We start from the raw sequence: 10,126 nt of genomic DNA, 5'->3' as shown, positions 1-10,126 counted from the left end.
ACCTGGTCTTTGTACCGACGGCTCTGTTGCGGGTAACCATCGAATGCGTGGACACGCATTATACCATCAGGGCCTTGTTGAGCCAATCAGCGGTGATGTCACGTAACATCTACTCATCGTTCCAAAGGATGGGAGATGGGAAAGGATCTGAGGTCATTCCGGTACCAGGGTAGAAGATTCATTACGTTTAAAATTATGAGCCACCGTCCGAATTCGGCTTGGGCGCTTAATGTTAATGCTCTTGTGACTGACGAGCTACCAAGAAGAGTTTACTCAGGCCCTCTTCTAGAAGACCCAGCTTCATATTTTACCGGAGAAGCTATTGCTGACCTACACCCAAGAAATAACATTCCAAAAGAGTTGAAACTGGGTGCTGATACATACCCAGCAATAAGGAAAGAAATATGTACGGCGGCTGTAGTGGGCGACGTTCAGGCGTACAACACTCACTTGGGCTATGTATTCGTTGGGCCAATAAGGAATCTGCCGAATAAGCAATGATACTTATGGCGATCACTGTAGAGTTGTTTTGACGAATTTTTGGCTAGCGGTCCGCAGTATGTACATTTGTACATATATACACATATACAAACAACCTGCGGCCGCTAGCTATTAACCTATTGCTCTCCTTCCAATGAATCCTGGAATTTGTCAGCATTAAAAACCGTACAAAGAGCAGCGATGGTTCATTCCGTCAGTGATCATTAAAGCGTGCGATTCCCCCCACCAGTGAAAGTTACACACAACACACAAGTTTACAGGTTGAAACATCAAAACAATAAAACTCTGTTACACGTTAAGAACAACAAGTTAAAAACAATAAAAATAAATTTTGTTACATTAACAATACCAAAAGTTAAATATTAAACACAAGCAATTGTTATTAAATATAACACAGAATTACTCTAAATAACAAGTACAAATAAAAAAAATTAAATAAATAATAAAAAATTTTCTACTTAAAACTGAATTTGCACTAAAAATATACTTAAATATTGCATTTGTTGAATTTGCCTAAAATAAAAAACTAATTAAAACTTACCTCTAGTTAAAACTTACACTAAAGAATTGTGCTAAATGAAAGTTAAAGTTAACACTAAAAGCTACTAAAAACTACAGTACACATTGTACATAACGTTTTAAATTACTCCTAGAAGAATTGAAACTTAAAATCTATTTTGAATATAAATCTAAATTGTGCTACTTAAAAACCCTAAAAATTGCATTAAAACTTGACTTGAATTACAAATAAAACTAAATTGTGAAGAATTACAAACACACTCATATACTTACCTTATTATTTCTAAAAGGAAATTACAAAAAGGGTTTGTAACTAAACATGGGTCATGAGATATTTGCTCTCATATGGACATGTAATGGGTTTGACAAAGCATACCGTTGTATTTCTTGAGACTAGGATGTTTCTGCGTCTATCTTTCAAACGGACTTCGATATCATCTAAATTGCATGGATTGTGTGTCAAAGATAGCTTAAAAAACAACGTAAGAAACGAGACTGTGGATATTATGGGTCATGAGATATGTGCTCTCATATGGGCATGTAATGGATTTGACAAAGGTTACCCTTGTATGTCTTGAGACTTGGGTGCTTCTGCATTTATCTTCGAAACGGAATTCGATGTCATCATATAAATTACATGGATTGTGTGTAGAAGTTTGTTTAACAAACGACGTAAGAAACGAGACTGTAGATGTTATGGGTCATGAGGTATATGCTCTCATATGGACATGTAATAGATTTGACAAAGGTTAGCCTTGTATATCTTGAGACTTGGCTGCTCCTGCATCTATCATTCAAACGGAATTCGACATCACCATCTAATTGGCATGGATTGTGTGTCAAAGTTTGCTTAACAAACGATGTAAAAAACGAGACTGTAGATATTATGGGTCATGAGATATTTGCTCTCATATGGGCATGTAAGTCGATGGTCAGACTAGCAAGGTTTCTTGAAACCATTTTCTTTAAAGTTTCTTTTCAAGTTTCGTTAGTGTCCACACACGTTAACGTGAAATTTAAGATTTTTGCGTGTCCTCTTTATTTTACCATTCGCGCTTGTTGTGTTTCTCATACCAATAAAAACAAAAAAAGACATAAATAAACCAAAACAACATAAAATAATTAACATTAATAATTAAATTAATATTAATAGCTAAATTTTCACTATTTCATTAATTAAATGTTTTTATTAAATCTTGTTATGCTTGTTTTGCTGTTAACGTTTGCTTGAGAAAATAAAAATGAAAGAAAATGGAAGAAAAAATCTTGCAACGAAAAACAAGAAGAGGCAACATAACAAACACAGAAAACCATGTACATGGGTTTCACTACTTCATACCCCTCGCCTATAAACTTGACGTCGCCATGTTAAAATCGTGCTAGTCTGACCATCGACTAATGGATTTGACAAAGGTTACCCTTGTATTTCTTGAGACTTGGATGCTTCTGCATCTATCTTCGAAGCGGAATTCGATATCATCATATAAATTGCATGGATTGTGTGTCAAAGTTTTCTTAACAAACGACGTAAGAAACGAGACTGTAGATATTATGGGTCATGAGATATTTGCTCTCATGTGTACATGTAATGGATTTGACAAAGGTTACCCTTGTATTACTTGAGACTTGGATGCTTCAGAATTTTTTTCGAAACGGAATTCGATATCGTCAGCTAAATTGCATAGATTGTGTGCCAAAGTTTGCTTAACAAACGACGTACGAAACGAGACTGTAGATATTATGGGTCATGAGATATTTGCTCTCATACGGACATGTAACGGATTTGATAAAGGTTACCCTTGAATTTATTTAGACTTGGATGCTTCAGCACCTATCTTTCAAACGGAATTCGATATCATCATCTAAATTGCATGGATTGTGTGTCAAAGATAGCTTACAAAACAACGTATGAAACAAGACTGTAGATGTAAAGGCCTCCGTACATAAGCTGCCTTGCCTGCTTACCTTGCTTACTTCTGATAAAAGAATAAAAAAGAAAAGGGCAACCCAGTTCGAAATTTCCTCGCCCTTCTTTATTCTTTTATTTTTATTATGCCAAAAATGAAGCGGGAAAGCAAGGCAATCAGGCAGAGCAGCTAATGTACGCAGGCCTTTATGGGTCATGATATATTTGGTCTCATATGGACATGTAATGGATTTGACAAAGCTTATCCTTGTATTTCTTGAGACTTGGCTGCTTCTGCACCTATCTTTCACCTTCACTGCATGAATCGGTGCCAAAGTTTGCTTAACAAACGACGTACGAAACGAGACTGTAGATTTTATGGGTCATGAGATATTTGCTCTCAGATGGACATGTGATTGTTTTGACAAGGTTACACTTGTATTTCTTGGGACTTGTATGCTTCTGCAACTATCTTTGAAAGGGAAATCGACATCATCATATAAATTGCATGGATTGTGTGTCAAAGATAGCTTAACAAACAACATAAGAAACAAGACTGTAGATATTATGGGTCATGAGATGGTTGCTCTCATATGGACATGTAATGGGTTTGACAAAGCTTACCCTTGTATTTCTTGAGACTTAGGTGCTTCTGCGTCTATCTTTCTAACGATATTCGATATCATCACCTGAAGTGCATGGATTGTGTGTCAAAGATAGCCTAACAAACAACGTATGAAACAAGCCTGTAGATGTTATGGGTCATGATATATTTGATCTCATATGGACATGTAATGCATTTGACAAAGCTTATCCTTGTATTTCTTGAGACTTGGCTGCTTCTGCACCTATCTTTCAAACGGAATTAGATATCATCACCTTCACTGCATGGATTGTGTGTAAAAGATAGCATAACAAACAACGTAAGAAACAAGACTGTATATGTTATGGGTCACGAGATATTTGTTCTCATGTATGCTTCAGCATCTATCTTTCAAACGGAATTCGGTATCATCATCTAAATTGCATGGATTGTGTGTCAAAGATAGCTTAACAAACAACGTATGAAACAAGACTGTAGATGTTATGGGTCATAAGATATTTGCTTTCAAATGGACATGTGATTGATTTGACAAGGTTACCCTTGTATTTCTTGGGGCTTTTATGCTTCTGCATCTATCTTCGAAGCGGAATTCGATATCATCATATAAATTGCATGGATTGTGTTTCAAAGTTTGCTTAACAAACGACGTAAGAAAAGAGACTGTAGATATTATTGGTCACGAGATATTTGCTCTCATATGGGCATGTAATGGATTTGGCAAGGGTTACCATTGTATTTCTTGAGACTTGGGTGCTTCTGTATTTATCTTAGAAACGGAATTCTATGTCATCATATAAATTACATGGATTGTGTGTCAAAGTTTGCTTAACAAACGACGTAAGAAACGAGACTGTAGATATTATGGGTCATGAGATATTTGCTCTCATATGGACATGTAATGGATTTGACAAAGCTTATCCTTGTATTTCTTGAGACTTGGATGCTTCTGCACCTATCTTTCAAACGGTAATAGATATCATCATCTTCACTGCATGGATTGTGTGTCAAAGATAGCATAACAAACAACGTAAGAAACAAGACTGTATATGTTATGGGTCATGAGATATTTGCTCTTATGTATGCTTCAGCATCTATCTTTCAAACGGAATTCGGTATCATCATCTATATTGCATGGATTGTGTTTCAAAGATAGCTTAGCAAACAACGTAAGAAACAAGACTGTAGATGTTATGGGTCATGAGATATTTGCTCTCAGATGGACATGTGATTGATTTGACAAGGTTACCCTTGTATTTCTTGGGGCTTTTATTCTTCTGCATCTATCTTCGAAACGGAATTCGATATCATCATATAAATGGCATGGATTGTGTGTAAAAGTTTGCTTAACAAATGACGTAAGAAACGAGACTGTAGATATTATGGGTCATGAGATATTTGCTCTCATACGGACATGTATTGGATTTGATAAACGTTACCCTTGAATTTCTTGAGGCTTGGATGCTTCTGCATTTATCTTCGAAACGGAATCAGATATCATCATATAAATTGCATGGATTGCTTGTCAAAGAAAGCTTAACAAACTTCGTAAGAAACAAGACTGCAGATATTATGGGTCATGAGATATTTGCTCTCATATGGGCATGTAATGGATTTGACGAAGGTTACCCTTGTATTTCTTGAGACTTGGGTGCTTCTGCATTTGTCTTTGAAACGGAATTCTATGTCATCATATAAATTGCATGGATTGTGTGTAGAAGTTTGCTTAACAAACGACGTAAGAAACGAGACTGTAGATATTGAAGTGGAGATTTTTCACATAGCATTTGGTATACAAGCGCAGTGATTTGTAGGTTATATCCCATTTAGATATGATTTCATTAGCCGGATTTAGCACATTATCAGGTTTTATTTGCTAAATCCAGCCAAAATCTACCAGATTTCCCACACAAAAATAATTCCTCGTATTGAGTGGATTTGGTTTAAATCTGGCATAAATCCTCGTATACAACTCTGTTTTTTGCAACATGTTGCTGGAAAATACAAAAAGTTGCGGGCTGGCACAAGAAACAAGGTAGATGCATCGGTGAATTGCTACACTAAAAATAATTTAAAATGTAAAAATTTGTAAACAAGGCTGAAAAATTAAATTTGTTTTGATGTACAAAGTTGATTTTAATCAACCAAGACTAATATTTACGATGTCTAATAATTCGTTTATTTATTTTAGATGGGCACACTACGATAGAATAATTCTTTAGTTAGCATAAGTAGCATAATGTTCTAACATTTTCAGTATTGTACAATACATTTGTAATTTGACGTATGTTTTTTGGGACGAATTCAATTTACAAAAAATTCTTTTGACGTTTCAAATTCGATCAGATGGGCTGATGCATCTACCTTGGTAATTGTGATATGAACAAAAATCAGCTGACTGCCATTTAAATCCTCCAAAATGTATATCTAAATGCAATGAGATTTGTACTGGATTTATTAAATCCAGTCGAGGATTTATGGCTAGTCTAAATGAGCTATTAACTAACCTTAAAAAATACTTAAACATTTTTCTATACATTTCTTTGAAAACAATTAACCTGAATTTACACTACTATTTGAAAACTTTTGAACACTTTTTGAATTCTTGCTGATGGAAAAATATTTTCATCTTTCTTAAATTCTTTTGCTGAAACATTTTACTGTGATTTTTTACAACATTTTGCTGCAGTATTTTTTCTTCGAAAATTAAATTACTTTGAACTTTGCTGAAATATTTTGTATTTGACCCAAGTCATTCTATTTGCTGGCAATAATTGGAGTTTTTATACTTGTTTGCTGAAAAGTTGCTGCTGACCCAAAAATTTGTTCACGATTGAAACATTTCGCTGGGATTCTTAAATTTTCTGATTTAATTATTTTTTGATTCTCGACTCTAAATCATTCTGTCTTTTGAGCTGTAACAAATAATAAAATCCTCCTAACAAAGGAATTAAGTGATTTTATTGTCTTTCTGGTACAAGACTCTTTGAAAATTATAATTTCTTCTGTGCAACCCAACACACCTTTTCTAGTCGCTTATTTTTTGGATTAAAATTTTTTCGTTTTAAGTTTCTTTTTGCTATCGTTTCTTGAATTTGCCTAATATCTTTGGTGGAAAAGCAAAGTAGCCATTTTTATAAGTTTTCTGACTCTTCGAAATAATTCTCCTTTGCGGTTTTTATTATCAAATATTGACTCTTTTTCTGGCTTTCCTTTGAAAATAGTTGTTATCAAATATTTTAACTTTTTGTGGACTCGACGGTTCTCCACAAAATTAGATCCGCTTGTCGTCTATTAATTTATTTGGGAAGTAACAACAAAGATTTTGCAAAGACAAATTTTTGATTTGTTTTTAAGACCCAATAAAAATTTGTCCTCGTAAAGGGCAACTTTGTCAAACTCTTGTAAAACAAAAATTTGTTCGAAAGTCTGACCCTCGCTACAACAAGGATGGATAAAGTTAAATGCTCAAAATTTGCAAACTACGTTAACGACTTGCAGGATTACGTTTCAATTTCAAGTATTGCTAACACTGATGACGACATACGTACCCTAGAGGCATCACGAGTGGAGCTTAACTCTTTTTACGACCAAGTGAAGAAAGCTTATGTGGAATACCGCGATTATGAACCAAAAGAGGGAGAAAAACCAATCGATAAAAACCAGCTGAGGAAACATTACATAGAGGCTATAGATATTTATAAGAAGGCGATTGCAGTTGTAAATGGACAAATTCAGACACTAATGCAGAAGGAATCAGATGAGAAAATAAAGCGAGAGACCCTGTTGGCACAGAAACAAATCGATTCAACACCAATTTCAAGATTACCAGAATGTGACACAGACGTTTTTAAGAGAGGCTATAATACTTGGCCGAGTTTCCGTGACTTATTTACCGCAATCTACATAAAAGGCTCCAAATTGAGTAATGTCGAGAAGTATTTTTTATTTGACTCAGAAGACTGCTGGCGAAGCAAGAGAGTTAATAAGCCATGTTCCTCTTACCAATGATGGCTTTGAGCTAGCTTGGAAGATTTTAACCGACAGATACGAAAACAAGAGGATGCAGGTGAACGAGCAAATGTTACTTCCGACTCAAGTCACAGCATTCAAAAATTACAGCGAACGGTGAATAGCTGCATTCAAACTTTGGAGACTCTGAAGCTTGAAGTTTCAGGATGGGACCCAATATTAGTATATATTTGTTCCAGCAAACTTCAAAGAACAGTTTTAGAAGACTTCGAGAATACTCTTCAAGATTGTAAGACACTGCCAACGTGGAACGGTTTCAATAACTTTTTGACCCACAAGTTCAAAACTTTGGAATCTGTCGGAAATATAATGCCAAGTTTTTTGAAACAAAATCAACAAACTCCATACAGACAGGATAATTCCAAGAAAATGAAGTTCGCAAACAGCTTTCAAACTAATATAGATCAGAAGACACATAATTCAAAGGGTAAATTAATGCAAATGCTCCTCAGCAGCCCAAGACACAATGTAAAAATTCGTGTCAAATTTGCAAAGCCAATCATTTTATACGAGATGGCCCACAGTTTCTGGCTAAAAACGTGAATGACCGAATTCATGTTGTTAAAATCTCACATCTCTGCTATAATTGCTTATCTGCTAACCACGGCGTGAAAGAATGCAAAAGACGTTTTGGATGCAGAACTTGTAATTTAAAACACCATACCTTGTTACACAAGGGAAATGAGGCCCTATCTGCAATACAAACTACAGTTCAAGAGGAAGCACGACCTAGTACCAGTGCTGCTGCTCTCACTACACTTATACAGTCCACAACAAATCAAGAACCAGAAAATATTACAACTTTGACTCTCCAGGATGGTGAAAATAGAGATCAACATCCCGGAGACACTTTACTTTTCACAGCCATAGTACAAATTGAGGCTAATGGTCATTTTTATGATGCACGTGCGATAATCGACTCTGGATCACAATCCACGTTCATTACAGAGAAGTTAAAAAATCGTTTAATAGTACGTTTATATATAACCGGATTTAACAAACCCACTGGGTTTCAAATTTCATTTCCATTACTTATATTTCAAATAAATCCTCATAAAGAAGGTTAACCCTGCAAAAGGCTATAATATAAACATGGCCTAAGTCCCAATTTACATTAGGCGAGTTTACTTGCGGCAATTGTCAGTTTGTAGGTGAGAGAGGGTGCTGAGAGGCAAAGGGTTACCATATGCCTCACCTCTCTCTCCTACAAAATGACAATTGCCGCAAGTAAACTCGCCCAATGTAAATTGGGACTAAGTTTGTCAACTAAACGAAATCTTGTTCACGTTACTGGTATAAACCAACTCATTTCGGAAACTTCTGCTAAAGCATGCGTGTTTAAACTACGATCTAGACTTGACCCAAATTTTAAATAGGAAGTTTTGGGCGCCTATTTTGAAACCTTTGTCTTCGAATTTACCACCATATACCTTAGAAAGAACACAAATGCGCGATGCTACGAACGTGGAATTAGCAGACCCGAAATTTCACGTTAGCCAACCAGTTGATCTCCTAATAGGGATGGACATAGGAACCCTTATATTTACCATTGGAGCACCTATGAAGTCAATTGGATCCCTATTGGCCCACAAAAAACAGTTTTTGGATGGATAATTGGCGGACCCTTGCAGGATGAAACTCAAAAGAAGAGACAAATATCACTTTGCAACACCATATCAATTGAGAAAATTTTAACACGTTTTTGGGAGGTGGAGGAGACCCCAAATTAAGTTTTGAGATCAGATCTTGCGAGCAAAACTAATTGGTTACTACTAAAAGGAACACGGATGGGCGATACATAGTGACCCTTCCCTTTAAAAAATGCGAAGAACTTGGAGACTCAAGCTCAATTTTATCGGATGGAAAGAAAGCTCATGAAGACCCCAAAAATTAAGGAATTATATGACAGCACAATTCTTGAATATCTTGAGCTGGCACACATGAGAAAAATTTCTCAAATGATATCACCAAGACTCCAAACTACTATCTACCGCACCATGCAGTAATTAGACCCGAAAAGATTACTTCAAAATTGCGAGTTGTTTTCAATGCATCATGTCCCACTTCAAATAAAAGAAGTCTGAATGATAACTTGTATGCTGGTCCAGTTTTACAGCAAGACATCGCATTGAAAGTATTGAAGTGGAGATTTTTCCGATACGTTTATAATGCCGACGTTACCAAGATGTACGGCAGATATTATTGGATCCTACTAAACAAAATTTCAAAGAATACACTGGTCAACACGACTTTTGTTTCAGCCGAAGTTGTTGTTGTTTTTAAATGGAATCGGCGAGCTATTTTCAAATCTGGTCACGGGTTTTCTCCATCAGCTCTTGTTCATGAGATATAGCTCAAAATCGGTTTTTACGAGTTTCACCCAGAATTTCGTTATTTTCGGATACAAACAAATATTTTTTGCGGGTTTTTCGACACTCATATATTAAGAAGATGTTATACGCTCGATACAAAACGTTTTTTGAAATAATTGTGGCGAATATATATCAAAAAATATAGAAAACATACGATGCATCTTGTAAAAATTGTACATATTTTGAGTGCTTTAA

The sequence above is a fragment of the Musca autumnalis genome, unplaced genomic scaffold (assembly GCF_047663935.1).
Source record: "Musca autumnalis isolate F117 unplaced genomic scaffold, ASM4766393v1 scaffold_29, whole genome shotgun sequence".
Taxonomy (NCBI): Eukaryota; Metazoa; Arthropoda; class Insecta; order Diptera; family Muscidae; genus Musca; species Musca autumnalis.
This window is presented reverse-complemented; position numbering follows the sequence as displayed.